General features: G+C 46.1%; 1 long non-coding RNA gene across 4 annotated transcripts in view; it reads left to right on the top strand.

The window, feature by feature from the left end:
* Positions 1-16460, top strand: part of LOC128347958 (uncharacterized) — a 46323-nt gene extending 29863 nt beyond the window's left edge. For all 4 annotated transcript variants that reach the window (XR_008317849.1, XR_008317851.1, XR_008317850.1 and 1 more), the window contains 2 exons: positions 9917-10015; positions 10307-16460. This is a non-coding gene — a long non-coding RNA (uncharacterized LOC128347958). The remainder of the gene's footprint in view (positions 1-9916; positions 10016-10306) is intronic.
* The last annotated feature ends 1634 nt before the right edge of the window (positions 16461-18094 follow it).

Raw genomic sequence — 18094 nt, 5'->3', positions numbered from 1 at the left:
TGTAGGCCTGTATATGTGGCCTGACTTTATCTGGTTTAAGAACTGGATGACAGATTATAGAACCTAAGAAGGTGAGGGCCCAGTGGGAACCATTTTGGATTTAATCCAAATTTAACCATTTGGATGGGTTTAAATGCTACCAAAGCAAGGCACTTGATGTGTTGCTTTGGGGAAGTGATGACCTCTGCCCCGTCTCTGGTAATTGAATAACACCAACCAGCTATACTGGGTTGTTTTGAGGATTACTGAAAGACCTGGCATGTAAAGAGGTGCTGCATGCAAGAGGGTGTGGTAGGTAAAAGAGCAAGATGGGAGGCAGGGAGTCCCCAGTTCAGATCTTGCATCTGCCATGAATTTCCCCATTCCCCAATTTCCCCAAATCCCCATTCAGCCACGATACTAGCTGGGTGACTCTGGGCCAGTCACGTCTCTCTCAGCCTAACCTACTTCACAGGGTTGTTGTGAGGAGAAACTCAAGTATGTAGTACACTGCTTTGGGCTCCTTGGAGGAAGAGCGGGATAGAAATGTAAAAAAAAATAAAAATATATATAAATGAATTTGTGAGGTAGTTGCAGGCAACTTAAGCCATTGTTCTCTCAGCTTCCAGCCCGAATCTGTAGTATGGGAATAATAATCATACCAGGCAACCTTACAGGATTGTTGTAAGGATTACAACAATCTGGCTGGCATTCAGACTAAATTACTCGTGAATAGGCTCACTGAAATCTATGGGAGAAGTTAGTCCCTACTGATTTCAATGGGATTACTCATGAGTAATTTAGTCTGGCTATCAGCCAGTGAAATAATAAGGTAAAGCTAAGGAGCCCCTGGTGGCACAGTGGTAAAGCTGCCGCCCTGTAACCAGAAGGTTACAAGTTCGATCCTGACCAGGGGCTCAAGGTTGACTCAGCCTTCCATTCCTCCGAGGTCGGTAAAATGAGTACCCAGAATGTTGGGGGCAATATGCTAAATCATTGTAAACCGCTTAGAGAGCTCCAGCTATAAAGCGGTATATAAATGTAAGTGCTATTGCTAAAGTGTGCCATCATCAAGTTGATTCCAACTCCTGGCACCCACAGAGCCCTGTGGTTTTCTTTTGGTAGAATACAGGAGGGGTTTACCATTGCATCCTCCTGCACAGTATGAGATGATGCTTTTCAGTATCTTCCTATATTGCTGCTGCCCAATATAGGGGTTTTCTGTAGTCTGGGAAACACACCAGTGGGGATTCGAACCGGCAAGCTTCTGCTTGTTAGTCAAGCATTTCCCCGCTGCGCCACTTAAGGTGACTTACTGAGATAATAATCACAATTATTATCATTGTCATTATTTGGTGTTGTAGTAATTATATTCTCTCTTAAAGACTGTCTACACCACTCTCAGTAACTGCTTTCTGTTACAGGACCAGAGCACACATTACACTACTAGCCACTGAGATGTAACTGAAAATAGTGCCTTTGCTGGCAATCATGGCTACAGCAGCGTACCAGGAGGCTCACTGCCTTAAAGTCTTGAGTCTCCACATACCCACATTTCATATTCCTGGCCACAACTAATGGAGTATCCACCACACACACTTTTTTAGCCTACTTTCATTAACCCCTGCTAACTTGGCAAAGAGGCACCTTTAACGTGGTGATTCTCTTTTATTTAGCAGGGGGAGAGTAACTGGCCCTATCCACCCCCAGCACAGTACCTCCAGTGACTGTTGCTGGTGTCTGTCTTACGTTTCTTTTTAGATTGTGAGCCCTTTGGGGACAGGGATCCATTTTGTTTATTTGTTATTTCTCTGTGTAAACTGCCCTGAACCATTTTTGGAAGGGCAGTATGGAAATCAAATGAATGAATGAATGAATGAATGAGGAAAGTAAGCTTATGAGATCACCCGGCATTCTGTGGGGTCATTCACAAGACTAGGGGTGTGCACGGTCCGGAATTCCCCCGGTCCGCCACGGGGGGGACTGTTATTTTAAGTGGGGGGGGTGGTAGTACTTACCCCCCCCGCCGCTCTTCCCCCTCCGGTGCTGGTCCTTTAAAAAATCTTCTTGGGGCAGCAGAGTTCCTCCCTGCCGCCCCTGCCCCCGTCGACTTCCTTTAAGCCTTGAACAGAGAAGAGCTAGCGGCGCGCATGCGCTCTTCACGGTGCACGCGCTTGTTTTTGTCGCTGGCGCGCGCACACCACATACATCATGTATGCGGCGCACGCGCACCAGCGACAAAGACGAACGTGCGCGCCGTGAAGAGCGCATGCGCGCCGCTAGCTCTTCTCTGTTCAAGGCTTAAAGGACAACAACGGGGGCAGGGGCAGCAGGGAGGAACTCTGCTGCCCCAAGAAGATTTTTAAAAGGACCAGCACCGGAGGGGGAAGAGCGGCGGGGGGTGGGGTAAGTACTACCACCACCACCCGCTTAAAACTACATGCCCCCGCCCTGCCGGACCATGCACACTCCTACACAAGACTAGGCAGGTGTCTTGTGGGGGGGGGAGCCGGGACATAGCAAGGTTGGAGTGGGCCCAGAGACAAGATTTTAAAATGGGCCCCCTCCCTCACTGAAGCTCAGCTCATGAAGTAAAGAAATATTAAATGAGGCTGAATAGTATATATATCTCCTATGTGCCACAATAGAACATCATCTTAAATTATTTTTTAAAAGGTTTTGTAAATTGTGGATGATGCAAGTCATTTGATGGTACTAGAGAAAGACAGGCTGTTCTGGTAGCTCCAGGTCTTAACACTCACATCAATTTCGGAGGAGGAATACAACTGAAGGAAGCCCGGGCGGGTGCGCGACTGTGGGAGTCAATCATGAGACTTGCCTCTGGGGGCCTCCCCAAGGCAGTGAGCCTCCAGACAACTGCCTCCCCTTGCCCTATTATAGTTATGCCCCTAAGGCTAGTTAAACTCAGCTTCTCCCAGCCAAGCACGGATCTATTACATAAGAACAGCCTTGCTGGTTCAGGCCCAAGGTCTATCTAGTCCAACATCCTGTTCCACACAGTAGCCCACCAAGTGCCTCTGAGAAGCCCACAGGCAAGGGCAGGACCTCTCTCCTGCTGTTGCCTCCCTGCAACTGGTATTCAGAGGCAACTTGCCTCTGAGGTTGGAGGTGGCCTATAGCCAGCAACATATAGCTGCAGTGAACACACAATCCCAGAGCTGGGTTTAAAAACAGGACTAGGTGGGATCAGGCCCAATCCCGACAGTTCTCATGCAGAGCCTACCCCAGGCTGTGTGTGTGTCCCGGTGTATGTCCCCTCTATCAACTTCACAATGCCTGGACCAATATGAACCAAATTTGGTACAGTTGTAGTGAGTGACACATAGGGACACTTCATCTTGTGATGATGTCATCCACCCTAATTCAAGATGGTGGATGTGTAAGCATTTAAGGTGCAAGTGGGCTAATTTGTGAATTGCCTAACCAATTTGGACCAAATTTAGTCCAGTTGTAAAGGTAAAAACTAAAGTGTGCCGTCGAGTTGGTGTCGACTCCTGGCAACCACAGAGCCCTGTGGTTGTCTTAGGTAGAATACAGGAGGGGTTTACCATTGCCATCTCCCACACAGTATGAGATGATGCCTTTCAACATCTTCCTATATCGCTGCTGCCCTATATAGGTGTTTCCCAAGGTCTGGGAAACATACCAGTGGGGATTCGAACTGGCAACCTCTGTAGGGATGGTGAAAGGGAGGTAGATTACTTCTTATTGGGACTATTTGTTATTGTTTGCAACCCCTTCTCTTGGCCCCATGCAATCAGTGGAGTTAATGCATTTGCTGAGGAGAACACAGTTTGATGTTCTGAAGTGTTGGGATCAGGGTCTTCTTATATCTGGAAAAAACTGAGCTTGCTCAGCCTCAAATGGGGACCAAGGGGGCCACCTGCAGCTCTGGATATTGCAGACATCAGTGCCAAAATCCAATGATAATGTCTAGCAAACACACCCAGATGGTTCAGACAGTTGCAAGGCTGATTAGATGCTTTAGGGGAAAGTCTGTTTCCAGACAGTCTAGCCGGAGAAATGTTGTGATCCCTAACGTGGTTGATGATTTAGATCCTGAACCCACAACCAGGATTCACAAGTCAAGAATTTGTTTTTATATTTTAACTTAATATTTTAATTGAGTCATTTGTATAGTCTTGTTTTTAATGTTTGTGCAAACCGCCTTGGGATTATTTTAATGAAAGGTGGTATACAAATTTAACAATCAATCAATCAATAAAATAAAATAAAATAAAATAAATATGCAATTGAAATTATCTCATGCACCAGTGTAGTTGTCAAGGATCATCGCAATGCTGGAACACAAGGTGGCCTCCCTCACTAAATGCTATCACATAGAAGCCCTAGTCAGACATTGTATTGTGCCTGAGTCCAGATGTCTGTAGTAAACATGATTTTGTGTGAAGGTCTGTACCTCCATTCACTGCAGATCTGTACATGTGTTAAAACAGAATATATGAATAGAGCTTTGATAATTCCACTTCCCCCGCCCCTAAGGAAGGGGGACTTGGAAACTATGAGCAATAACTAGGAACTTTCCCCCCATTGTGGTAAGTGGCAAATATAAAACTATATCTGTACAGATATCTATAGCCTGCTACCAGAACCCCACAAGGGCTCATAAAGTGTCTTTAAATGCAATTAAAACAATATCTAAAATGCAAGTGAATTAAAACCATTTTTAAACTACAAGCCTGTTCACACAACCATCCACATTAGGTTTGCAGGCCTTCCATTCTGGTTTGCATAGTTACATGAACTTCTTCCCCTTCGTGGCCAATCAGAGGGCAGCTATTGATGTAATGAGGTCAGTCTACTGGCAGCACAAATCATGCTGGGAAGTCTTGCAAGGCCTTCAGAGACCACTCTATGCTTCCAGCTCCCGATTTCATCAGTGGACTCCTCAACTGGCTTACGCAACTGTTTCCTGGATTTGCTGACCCAAACAGAGGGTCCTATCGTCTGGTGGTACAAGGATAGGAGCTCTCTAACCCCCCACCTCTACCCCATCTCCATATGATTGTGTGAAAGGCCCTTATATGGGTCAAATGGTCAATACAACCAAAACCAGCTGCAAAAAATTAACCAAAGGCCAAGCAAAACAGAAAGGTCTCGGACTGGAACCAGCAGTCCTGGCCTATGCTGAGCTATTGCGGGTCTCCTATTTATCCTACAATCTTTGAGCTTACCATCCATGATTTGACATCATCAAGCTAGAGATTTCCCCACTCCAAGTAGCAGTCCACTAAATGACGCTGAAGCAGGGGTGGGGAAATAATTACATCACATCATTCACTGAATATTCCCAGACACTGGCGGGGAGGAGAAGAAAACCAAGGTGCTGTTTCTGCCAGTGGCCCGATGTCTTCCTTAACATCTAGTTCCAGAATTACCCAGCCTATGAAAGATGACAAGTGTCACCAGAAAGGTTCCTCTGGGCAAAGAGCTGTACAAGGAAGGTAGTCAGGGGTGTAACGATGGGGGGGGGGGCAGGCAGGGCACGTGCCCTGGGTGCCACTTGCTAGGGGGTGCCAAAAAGTACTCCCACCGATCCCCTGCCTTTTAAAAAATAAAATAAAATTGGGGGGATTTTTTTGGAGTGCATTAAGAGTTGCAAGCAGTCCACATTAAGAGCAGTCCCCCTCCCCCGGTCCCGGCGTGCCCCCCCGATTGCTCAACTCCGTCTCCGCCTCCGGCACTGGGCGCCGCGTTTGCCATTTGCGGTGCCTGCTTTTTTGCAGCTCTTCGTCTATCTCCTCTCTTCATCTGTCTCTCTCGTCACACTTGACTCGACACTCCTGACGCTCACTCCGTCCCCATCCCGCTGCCCCGCCCAGCCCCCAGTCGCACATGCATGGTGTCTGGCCTGGGAGAGCTCGCCGCCTGCACGTGCTGCTGTGCACTTCTTTTTGTCTTGCCGTGCGGCGCGTCGGGCGGGCTGTGTCTCAAGAGCGGACCGGGGAGGACGGAGGAAGGATTCGGCCAGCCAGACGAGGCGACGCGTAGTGGACAAGCAAGGATGGAGGGAGGAAACAATAGGTGTGTGTGTGTGATCTGATCTCTTTTGCGAGCCTTCGAAGTGACTCTAGCTGGTGTCAAGGGGCGCAGAGTGCACGTGAAGCGCCCCCTCTTTTTTGCACCCCCCTGTCTCATGACGCCCTGTTATGCAGTCTCATAACCTGACTGGAATTTTTCTCCCTCAGTCTCAAAGCCTCCCCCCCCCCGCCGCTCCCCTGGTGCTGAGCTGCGCGCGTGTCTCTCTCCCCACCTCCTTGTAGTTAGCTGGATATTTGCCTTGTTCAGTGCAGTGGTGTAGCCTGCCCTTTCTATCCTCGCTGGCTTTTAACTCTTGCGACAGGTTTCAACTCGAGCAGAGCCTGCTCCGCTCCCGACATTAGGTGATAAAAATAAACCCTTTCCTACTTCATGATGGTGCTTCTCCCCCACCCACCCCGGGGTGTGTGTGTGCGCGCGGTTCTTCTAGAGCTGTGCCTTGCTCTTGCATGAATCAGGGTGAAAATGGCTTGTGGTTGGGGACGAAGAGGAAAATGTTTTCTTGCGTCATCTTAGTGGTGGGTGCAGCTGCTGCTCTGTGGAGGTCTACGCCTGCTCAGGTCCAATGTAAGATTTAGATCGTGCAACACCCACGCAAAACACACACACACACACACACACACACTCCCAGGGAACCCAGGAGTCCTGCCGGGCCCTCCCAAGCCACTTCTGCTCTAGCTCCGCTATCCTCCCAGGGACCGCAGGAGCCCCGGACCTCTCTTGTGTCTCTCTCTTGTCCTGCTTTTCCTATAGACTGCACCAGCTTTTCCTGGCTTCTACAACGTTCGGCGGCTCTCTTCAAGTTGGAAAGAGAGAGAGTGAGAGAAAGAAAATGTTTGCTGTCTCTTTAAAATCTCTTGTGATTAATCCCTCCCCTTACTAGGTTGGACTGTACCAGAAATGCAAAGAGGGGAGGACTACTTTAAAAAATAAAATGTATAAGTTGAGAGAAAGAATTGAATGTTGCTGTGAAGAGTCACTTTATTTTAAGACAAGAATTCCACACATATGCATGCTGGCGTCAACACTGCTTCTTTTTCCTTTCCATTCCTCCCTCCTGCTCGGACATATCCGGAAGCAACTTTCCTCACCTCCACCCCCGCCTTTGGTGTCGGTTTAATCCCACCACAGAGCAGAACCACTCTTTAGGCTAGAGGGGCCAACTCCCTCCACCTATTATGCTAAAATGGGATATCGCAGCTCTTGGAGGACTGCTGCTAGAAAAGTCCCAGTCATCAAAGAGAAAGTGGGTTACACTTATAGCCTCCACCAGAAATTGGTTGTTGTTTTTTTAAACCCATTTTTAAAAATCTTTTAAAAAAAACTTTAAGCTTGTGGCCTCCTCTGTGGTGACCATTTGGGATCCGCCTCTTCTGTTAACCAGAGTGACTCTTCCAAGCCAATCAGAAACGACAGAGAGGAAATTCTATTTCCCACACTGTAAGGCTGTCAAATCTCTACCTTAAATGGGCTTCTGAACTTCTTGTTGCAGGACACAATAGTGGTGGTATTATTGTAATACCGTGATATCTTAGACTTTGTATTTTCCAGCTTGCTGTTTGTATATTTTAACTGGTATTTTTATTTGATAAGTTATTGTGGTTTTATCTGTATTTGTTTTGTGTTTGCTAGTCACTTTGAGAACATTTATTGAGAGAGATAACACCCATAAAGAATGAATGGATGAAGTTGGCACAGGGGTGAAAAGAACCATAGAGTTACAGTATGTAAAGGATCTTAATACCCAACATTCTTTAAAAGAGCTTTTGCTCTTTGGGACTAATAGTGCCTAATGATGTGATTCAATACAGCAGATGTTGCCAGACTACAGCTCCCATCACCCCCGGCCAAATAACATTTGGCCATTTTGATAGAGGGTAATGGGAGTTGTAGTCTGACATCTGGGGATCCAAGTTTGAAAACCCTGCAATAGAATTTGTCACAGCTGTATCCTGACTTTTCAGCAAGGGGCCTTATCCCAGTTTTTTTTTTAATTTTCAGAAGCCTGTGAAGTAGGTTAGCCTGGTAGAGACATTGACTAGCTCAAGGAGTTGACTAACCCACTTGCATGTAGGACAAGAAGTCTGAACCCAGGCCTGACTAAACTCCAGCACTCTGCCCAGTACCCTGCACTGGCTCTCAGTTTATTGTTATCACTTAGAAGTAATTATGATGCAATTACCTCTGTAATACCTGGAAACAATGCAACCATTATACACTAAAGAGACCCTTTCACATAGTGTGGCTTTTCTTGTCCAGTGCTGTGTGGTCCCGTCCCCTCCTTATCAGTCAACGTTCTGGCTCTGCCAGATTTAGAGTGTCCATCACTATGCTACAGTGTGGGGCACCCTATAGCCATGGGGCCCTGGGTCATTGTCCCAACCCACTTGTAGACTGCCCTGTGCCCACCCCCCACTATCTCTGTTAATAATTGCTCATATGTCTTGATGTGCAAAGCACTTGCAATTCCTGATCTGGCTTGTCATCCTTACACAGCAGCCCCTTTGGGTAGGCTAACCTGAAAGGCAGTGGTGATGCAGTGAGCACCATTCCACACCTTACAACATTTCTGTGCAGCAGGTATTTTTGTGAAGGAATACAAGTGTGTAATTTCGCAATCCTATGCACTTGCAAAGTCACCTAGTTGGAAACGGTGATTGAATAGATTTGGTTTCTGAAACATGTGTGTCAGTCAGATGTATGTTGGGGGGGGGGGGCGGGGGGGTGCAATTTCAGTGCTTGCCCTAGGCGCCGTTTTCCCTAGTTACGCCTCTGAAGGTAGTGCCACTGAGAAGGCTCTTGAGCCATCTGCCAAATTCATGTTAGATACAACTTATTTCGGTCTTTGACCAGCACAAAGTACAAGAGATTTAGACACAGTTTCCATCTGCCAAACTGAAAAGGTGGTAGCACTCAGAGTCCCCAAGGACGTTTGGGAGCAGGTCTTCCTCCAAGTACCCTGGCCCCAAACATGTTTCTGTCTACCATTAGCCATCACTTTCTCTGTTCCAGAAGAAAGGAGGACACACAACACAACACAACACAGCCTCCCCATCTCTTACAATTTTTAAAAGGGCAGTCAAGACACATTTGTTCATCCAGGCTTTTAATTAGATACTGTTTTAATTGTGTTTTAATTGTGTTTTAATAATTTTAACTTCTAATTTTAACTGCTGAAATGTTTTAATCTTTTATTGGCTGTTTTTATTGTTTTGTAAACCACCCAGAGAACTTGCATTTTGGGCAGTATATAAATGTATTAAATAATAAATAAAATAAATAAATAGGCTTAAACTGATGAATGCAGTGCCTGCTCAGTTACTTTTACCAAGATGTGTTGTGCTAAACCAAATCAAAAGCTTGCCAAAGCAGACAGGTTTTCAGTTGTTTGTGGATCACTGGCAGAGTGGGAGCTGATCTAGTTTCATCTAGCATGGAGTTCCACAGGTCAGGTCCCACAACAGGTAAAGCCCTCTCATTTGTCACTGCAAACTGAACCTCCGATGGTGCAAGATTAACCTCTGATGGTGCAAGATGACCTCACCTGATGATCTCAGGGATCGTTATTTGGCAGATGCATATGGGGAGATGAAGTCGCAAAATTGCTGTCGGGAGTGGGTGGAGGTATGCTGGTGAAGTCAAGTGTGCTGGCTAGTCAGCACTATTCACAGTTTGCTTCCCCCCATAGAAACACACTGAAAAAACTACAGAAGACGTTTCCTTCCCCTCAGAGCTTGCCTCAGAATAGAAGAGGGCACATTTGGGTAGAATGTAATATTTCAAGCGGCCCGCATTGCCCTGCAAATCTTATGTATGTTTGATCTTATAAACAATCTTATGTATGTTTTTATTTTAGGTTCTTATCAGCATTGGCTTTCCTACTGTGAGACAGGAAATAAGCACATGAGCACTGATCTGCCTGACAAGAGTGGCGAGTGAAGAAATTACTGTAAAGGTACCATGACATTGCTGATTTCAGGACAGATACAAGATTAGTATTCACTGGAGAAAATGGTTCGTATAGAACTCCTCAGCTTGCCTGGTTTTGTTAGTGTCTGAGACAGCGTCTCAGACATGTGGCAAAAAACAGTTTTCTAGGCTGCATGCCCTGACTGGTTGCCATTATGTTCTGTCAGCAGACAAGCTCGAGGAAATGAACTTTCATTTCATTCTCCAGCTTTCATTCCTGTGTTTGGTAAGCCACAATTGCTGCATTGTAATTTCATGTCATCTCTCTTTCTTTTAGGGCTGCAGATTTGTCACACAGGACGTGGCAACCAGAGCCAGCCCTACCACGAAGCAGAGCGACATGGGCCTCTCCAGGCATTGGATTCTGGGCCAGTTCTCAGGGATGGCATGGCAGTCCACCACCCCATCAATGCCCTGCAGAGGAAGGAAAGCAACCTTCCTTCGCCATGCTGGTGTTGGAAGTGAAGGACTATGCTCTGTCTCTTGTCTCAATGACATAGGAGGACAGACTAGTGAGTCAGAGGGCTAGAGGGTCAAGACATTGGTCATCCCTTCTCTACTGCTCTGACACTATCCCTTTGGAATGTAGATTGGTACTCTCAGAGACTGACTGACTGCCACTTCCTCTTCCCTTCTTCTTCCCTTCCTTCTACCTTGCAACATGCAAGCTCCTCTCCCTTGCACTATGTGTGCAGAGATGCAGAATCCATCTGCATCCAGCTAGAGAGATAGATTAGAGATTCTATCTTCTAACTTTCCTATCTAGAATGGAGTTCTCTAATAAATACAATGTATATTGATTTGAAACTATGAACTGGCTCCAAGTTACTTTACTCTCAGCATACACGCATGCCTAACTAAATTCCGCTGTGTTGTGCCTCTGTGCACTCTGCTATAATGAAAAAGGGTTTCTCTTACCAGAGAGAATTCCCAGCAGCTGGCACTACAGGGCTTTTCTTTTTTCCTTCCTAACAGAACAGAAATGAAGAGGAGAGATTGGAAGGAAGGAAGGAAGGAAGGAAGGAAGGAAGGGAATAGGGGTGTGGTTTTAATTGGGTGGAAAGAGAAAGTGGGAGGGAGCCATTTGGTGCTCGGTGTCAAGCAGCAAAATGTCAGAAGCTAGCAGTGACTGCAATCTTGGGTGAAGATCTGCACAATCCAGTCGTTTTTTTAAAAGGTAGTTAAATGCAGAGGACGCCCCAAGCTGTTTACTAATGAAGGGTGTGGCCATCATGTTTCTTGATTAATGAAGGGCCTGTCATAGCTATTATTTAAGTGAAAGAATGATTGCCAGCTTTCAGCATGCTGAATATCAAGGTTAAATGGGGGGGAAATATATGTCCATAAACTGCATTTATTTAAGAATGGAAGGAAAGCCAATCCTTCGTTCAAGCAGCCACGCCACTCAAGGCAAGCACCCACCAGCCATGCCCAGGATTGTTGCCTTGCTGTTGCTCCTGCTGGTACCTGTCAGTATTTTCTGGTCGGCAAGCGCAATGGTAGCCAACTGGATTGGGGATTTTTCTCGTAGTGAGCATGTTACCATTTTAATTTCAAAGGGACTCTGAGATGAGTAGTTTTCCTCATAAGGTCAGCCACTAGGGTTGCCATATGCTGGCTTTCCAAATCTGGGTGCCTAATTTGCATATTATGTAAACTGGCGTCAAAATAATTTTTGAGCCGAATAGTGACTGCACGTTTTGCTCCATCACTCCGCTTCTACAAGGGCTACAGCTTAGATTTATTTTATTTTATTTTTAAGAATGAAAGCTGAAATCCAGGTGAATCTGGGTAGGCTAAGCAATCTAGGTGAGATGCTTAAAATCCGGGTGAAACCTGGAATTTCAGGGGACATGGCAACTCTATCAGCCACTGTCTAGAAGAACCCTTAATGACCTCATTCATTCAGACCAATTCAAACCTCCAATTCCCTCCAGAATAAAACCAGTACATTTCATCACGCCCCAAAATGAAACTGCTGAACAGAAGCCATGATTGTTTTACCCCCGCACAGCTTTCTTGATACAGTGAATAGCAAAACAATTCACAACATAAAATCCTGTTTACAAAAAGAAGGGGTTTAGGCCTCATACCTCCATAGCCTGCATCATGGGCTGGGATAGTACAATAGAAGGCAAGAGTGGGGAGCATTTGGGCATCTGCCCGAGCACAGTATGTCTGTAGCAATGCTTTGCTGCAGTCCAGTGTCTGGCAGTCTGGAACCTGTTGTGGGCTTCCCATGTTCAGGTGGGCATGCTTAGTAAGCCTGTGACAGCTGAGCCGAATCTGGACTTATACAAGAGAGTGACTACAGGGATTTTCTGTTTGGTTTCTGTAATCATTCCCTTGCATAAATACTTAGCCACAGTTATTGTAGGCTAGCTAAATATCTGTTCCCCACCTGTGAGTTCATCACATCCTATTAACATCCTGGTCCAGTGTTTGCAGCAGCACCTTTTAAAGTGGCGATTCTCTAAGATTTAGCTGGGGGAGAGCAACTACCCAGCCTCAGCACAGCATCCCTCCTGTGGCTGTTGCTGGTGTCTGCCTTATATTTCTTTTTAGATTGTGAGCCCTTTAGGGACAGGGAGCCATCTTATTTATGTATTTTTTTCTTTTTCTATGTAAACCGCTTTGAGAATTTTGCTGAAGAGCGGTATATAAATATCAGTAGTAGTCGTAGTAGTAGTAAGGCAGAGGCTTATCCTTACCCTGCTACCCAAGATCCCTGACATGAAGATGCCAAAGACTGAACTGGAGACATTGTGCATGCAAAACATGTACTCCGCTCCTAAGCTATGGCCTCTAGATGAGATCATCTTTCTCAGAGCATTATGAAATATGACAGAAATGTGGAGGGAGATGTGGGGCAACACAGGAAGAAGTGGGGAGAGAGATTTGGGGGAAAGGTAGAAAAGGAAATGTGCGCAAGAGTGAGCAAAATCCTTCTTCAGGAAAAAGAGTGTATGGAGAGTGGTGGAGAGATGAGGGTGCAAAGCAGGTGAGGAGAGTGAACTAGGCACATCGGAAGCTGCCTTCTACTGAGTCAGACCATTGGTCCATCTAGCTCAGTATTGTCTACACAGGCTGGCAGCGGCTTCTCCAAGGTTGCAGGCAGGAGTCTCTCTCAGCCCTATCTTGGAGATGCTGCCAGGGAGGGAACTTGGAACCTTCTGCATGCAAGTGTGTAAATGCTCTTCCTGGAACAGCCCCATCCCCTAAGGGGGATATCTTACAGTATGCACATGTAGTCTCCCATTCAAATGCAAACCTGGGTGGACCATGCTTAGCAAAGGGGACAATTCATGCTTGCTACCACAAGACCAGCTCTCCTCCCTTATGCACGTAAGTGCATAAGATGAGGCTGGCTCATAAGGGACAAAGGTCTGCTTCAGGAAAGGATCAGACATTTCCCTGTGGTCTATATTATTTTTGTTATAATCCTGTTTTGACCTTGGGTGAGGTCATTTTTGCCTTGCTGAAGCAAAACTTTTTTCTTTTTTTTGCCTTGCTGAGTTCTTGAGATCTTGTTCTTGCCCCCACCTTGCCAACTCATTTTGTTGGTCATACCATACATTATTTGAGTCTCACATCCTCTTTCATACTCTGATCATCATGTACCGGCATTCACTCTTTTCCTTCTGCTTCAAAGCCTTTTAGGAATCTTCAGGTCCGTGACCCAGTTTCTTCCATTTTTTCACAATTATTATCCTACCCGTTCCGGGTATTACTAATAGTTCTGGCTTCTTTAAATTCTGCTCTTGCTTCGTCACTTGACTGTTTTACTCCTCTCTCTGTTAATTCACATTATCCATTATCTTCACAACCTTGTCTTTCTCTATTTCTCCAACTTTGTACTCTTGTACTTTGAGGACTCATGGGAAAGATCTAATTCCCAGGGGCATAGCTATAATTGAGTGGATGGGTTCAAATGGGTGTATTGAACCCCTCCGCTCAATTATAGCTACACTCCTAGGTTCAAAGAAACCAGGCCCCCCCAGCTCCTGAGAGCTGCCCGGCTCACCCCTATTTTCTTAATTATCTCCCTTACTCCAAGGGGCTTCCAGAGAGAGGGTCAAACACGAGCCTTCTCTCCCCTAGCTGTGCCCCTGCTGATTCCTTACCAGATTAGAGAGCTAAGCCCGCTCTCCTCGCAGACCTCACTGAGGCGCTTCACAGCAATTGTGTGGAGAGCCTCACTGACTACTTGTTACAAGCTCTTCTGGAGAGGAACTCTGCAGCTGCTTGCTTGTAGCAGCCATGTTGTTTTATAAATTTCCCTCTATGACACAGCATCATTGTGAGGCACTGTTGACAATCAGTGGCTGCCATACACAGAGGGGCACCTACCTAGGTAATTTTGGAGCCTGGACCAGGAGGCCTTTGGAACTGCCCCTCCCCTGCAAATTAAGCATCATCATGGTCAGCTGGACAACCATACCATCCGGGACAGACTAAAGAGGATTTGGGGGGCCCCTATGGCTGTGGAGGCCCTGGACTTCAGCCCAGAAGTCCAGGGGTAAGAGCGCCTCTGGCCATACATCTTGAGGAATATGGGTAAAACAGCATGTCCACAAGCCGGTGGCTGCATGATGGAGCTTCTCTCCAGAGGAACTTGTAACCAGTTGTACTCTTTTTTTTCAGTTTAAAAAGAAAATGAAAAATAAATTGGGTTCCAAAACTAGAACGCTCATATGTTCCATTCATTTCAGGATGTATTCATTTAGGAATTATTGGAAATGAATACAAATGAAGCCCATTTGTACCCTTTACATTTATTCCAGAAATGAATGTCTGCTATTCATTCTGTTGTGCATCTCATCTTTCCTGCCCATAATTTTGACCTTGTTTCTCCTCTTCTCTTGGCTCCTTCCTTATTCACTTTAAAATTCTACTACTCACATTTAAATCCTCACACTCTATTCTCTCAGCTTATTTTTGTTTTGTGATTTCTTTTTATACTCCTCTCTGAGTTCTGAGTGCCTCCTACTCTGGCTGAATTCAAACATACTTGGAAACCAGAAGTCCCTTCATCTCTGGTTTCCCAAACTGCACATCCAAATTTGGGAAACTAGAGTTAAGGGCGAGAAGGGACCCAAATTTTCCTTCCCAAAATGCACTCAGTCAGCATGCCCATACCTCCAGTTCTGTGGTGCCAGCATTACATCCAAATGCTGCCACTGCAGTTTGGGCCCGACAGAACCGGAGTTGAGGGAGGAAACTCCTCCCTCACTCCAGCCTGATTGGCTGTGTGGGCTGTCCTTCTGTCAAGCTCCCCTGCCTCTCTGCAGAGAGGAAGTTCTCCCCAACATCCAAATGTGGACGGGAGAGCAGGGGGAAGAGTGTGTGCAACTGCAGTTCCATTGGACCTGCAGTTCCGTGTTATGTCTGAACCAGGCGTTTGAGTGCCTCCAACACCAAACTTCCACATGCACCAACCAAGGTTTCAATGAGGCTATTAATGGGGAAGAACCAGGTGAAAGGAACCCAGCTCAGTTTTCTCCCATCATGAGAACCACCGGGCTCGTGGGTGAGCCCAGTGGTTCTCTGGCAGCTAGCCCGCCAAAGAAGCCCTCCCCTTAAATGGGGTTAGTGGAGTGAGTGCTCCGCTAACCCTGTTTTCCCGATCGCGAGACACCACGGTGCGGCTCCATGCCATGGTGACTTGCAAGGAGACCCCGCTGGGAGGCTAAAATGAGCCTCCCGCTGTCAGGGGTCTCCCCAGGATGCCCCATGCACTCACCAGGTGGTCCCTGATCCCTGCAGCCCCTATCGGCTCCATGACAGAGCTGGTAGTCATATGGGTGGCTGATCCAGCCGCCCAGCAACGAGCAGCTGCTTGTCTGTGGGGAGAGCAGGCTAAGCCCTCTCCCCCCTGCAGAACCCTCCCAGGCTGTACACACGGATCATGTGTAGAGCCTCAATCTGTTGTATCATTGCTTCCTCCATTATCTTTGGCAGCACCCTATCTTTAGAATTAATTGTCTCCAGGTATTCATGTGATTCAGCCCCTCCCACTCTTTAAAAGTGCCTCAAGACACATTTATTTTTCCAGCTGCCCCTAATTTGCTGAGATGTTAGCTTAGTATCCTTCCACTGTCTTTCCTTACATCTCTCCTTCCTTTTGCCTTATGTGTCTGTCTATTTAGATTTTGCTACACGGAGAGCATGGCGTGTATAATTTAACCATGCTTCCCTTTGACAGCTCCAGGACAAAAGTTGTGTGTTCCAATTCTTACCTCCAGCAGGAGGACCGGTATCACCCCAAACAGGAAAAAAATTGCACCTGACATGGCAAACGTGTAGGTGAACCCAGAGGAAGCCTAAGCATCCTCTAAGGGAATGTAGTAAGAGACGTGCTTAACTATTTCTCCATAAACTGTTGTTGCAGGGTGTGTGTTGTGGGGGGTGGGGGTAGAGGATGAAGTCAACATGGCAATAAAGAACAGAATATATAAATGTGAATCATTTACTTTGGGCCATGTAGGGCTAAAGTGTGCACTTTTGGAGTACATGAAAAGTTAACCCTGGCTGATGAAGAAGGTTACCAAGCTTCAGCTATCATGAAGATGTTACCAAGCTTTCAACCCAATCAAGGTCTTTCCCCACACTGGCTAATACAATTAAAACAACAACAACAACAACAACTGTTGTTCCTCCATAGTTAAGTCCTACTTAGTTCAATGTGACCAGTATCATAGCAAGTCTTACCTATACCTGGAACAGGATTCCACTTCTATATTCCATCTCCCCCTACTGGGGCGAGATCTCACTGGGGAGAGATACCCACTGGGGAGCCATCCAAGGTCATGGGTAAAGGTAAAATGTGCCGCCAAGTCAGTGTTGATTCCTGGCGACCACAGAGCCGTGTGCTTGTCTTTGGTAGAATACAAGAGCTGAAATTCCAAGTTTTCACTGCTCAGGTAGACTGCTCCTATTTAGTTGCTGTTGCACAAAAGCTTGCAGGCAGCGGATGTCCAAGGTCACAAGACCTCGGTTTTCTCCTGCCTCACCAGCAGTATTCAGTAGCTGAATGCGCTTGACTGTGACGGTGTTAGATTGCAGACAAAGGGCCAGTGTGAAGCTGCAAGGGTGCCACTGCGGCTGGCCTGGCCTGCTGCCACAATCTCTGAGCAAGCTGATGCCTGGCTTTGCACCTACTACTTTGAAAAACATGCCTAACTATTTCATACTGAGCAGAAAATATTATCTGTATTGAACATTCTTTCAATTATTTTCCATATATATGACATGATCTTTGATGCCCATTTTGCACCCTATTTACACTAGTGGATAGAACTTATTCCCCACCCTTGTAAGGGAGATTAGGACTGCATCTCAGTTAGTTCACTGGGCAACAAATTAGCCTCTTCAACCCCTCCACCCCCTTTTTAATATTACCAAGATAGTCCACTGCAAATAATGTTTAAAAGCCACGCTCCTATTATGCAACACCTGTTTAAAATTAACTCATCAGCTTCCACATAGATACCAATTTAGTACAGACCTTGGAGCGGGGGGGGGGGACCCTTCAAACAATGTAAATTTATTTTCCAGTCACATCCAGTGACTTGGAGGTGATTGCACCTAATTGATCTGATGAACCTTTAAATAGCTGCCAGATTTCAGAATCTTGGCACTTGTTCCAAATGATGCAATGCAGAAAGCACTTTCACCGATCCAGAAGGTTGGAGAAAAATCATGATACAGAATACCCCTGGCTGGGTTAGTGTTCTGAAGAGATCATGGAAGAGAAAAGGGGATAACATTTTCAAACCTATTGCATTATAGTTCTTTGTCTTCCCACATCTCAAAGATACTTTCTTATCCCATTCTCAGTCTATCTGAAATTGTTGATTCCTAGTGATGAAATGTATTAAGTGTCTGTGGATCATGGCCAGATGAAAATGAACTTAAGTTACCTTTTGGAAGGATCGAAGCATCAAGCAGAAAAGAAAAACTAATCCATCAAGGATGTCAGAGAGATGTATTTACTCATATGACATTTGTATCCTATCCTACCACCAAGGAACTCAAGTCAGCAAACCTGGGTCCATTTAATTCT

Source organism: Hemicordylus capensis, chromosome 2 (genome assembly GCF_027244095.1).
Source record: "Hemicordylus capensis ecotype Gifberg chromosome 2, rHemCap1.1.pri, whole genome shotgun sequence".
NCBI lineage: Eukaryota > Metazoa > Chordata > Lepidosauria > Squamata > Cordylidae > Hemicordylus > Hemicordylus capensis.
Note: the sequence above shows the minus strand (reverse complement) of the source record. Positions and strands in the feature narration are given on the sequence as shown.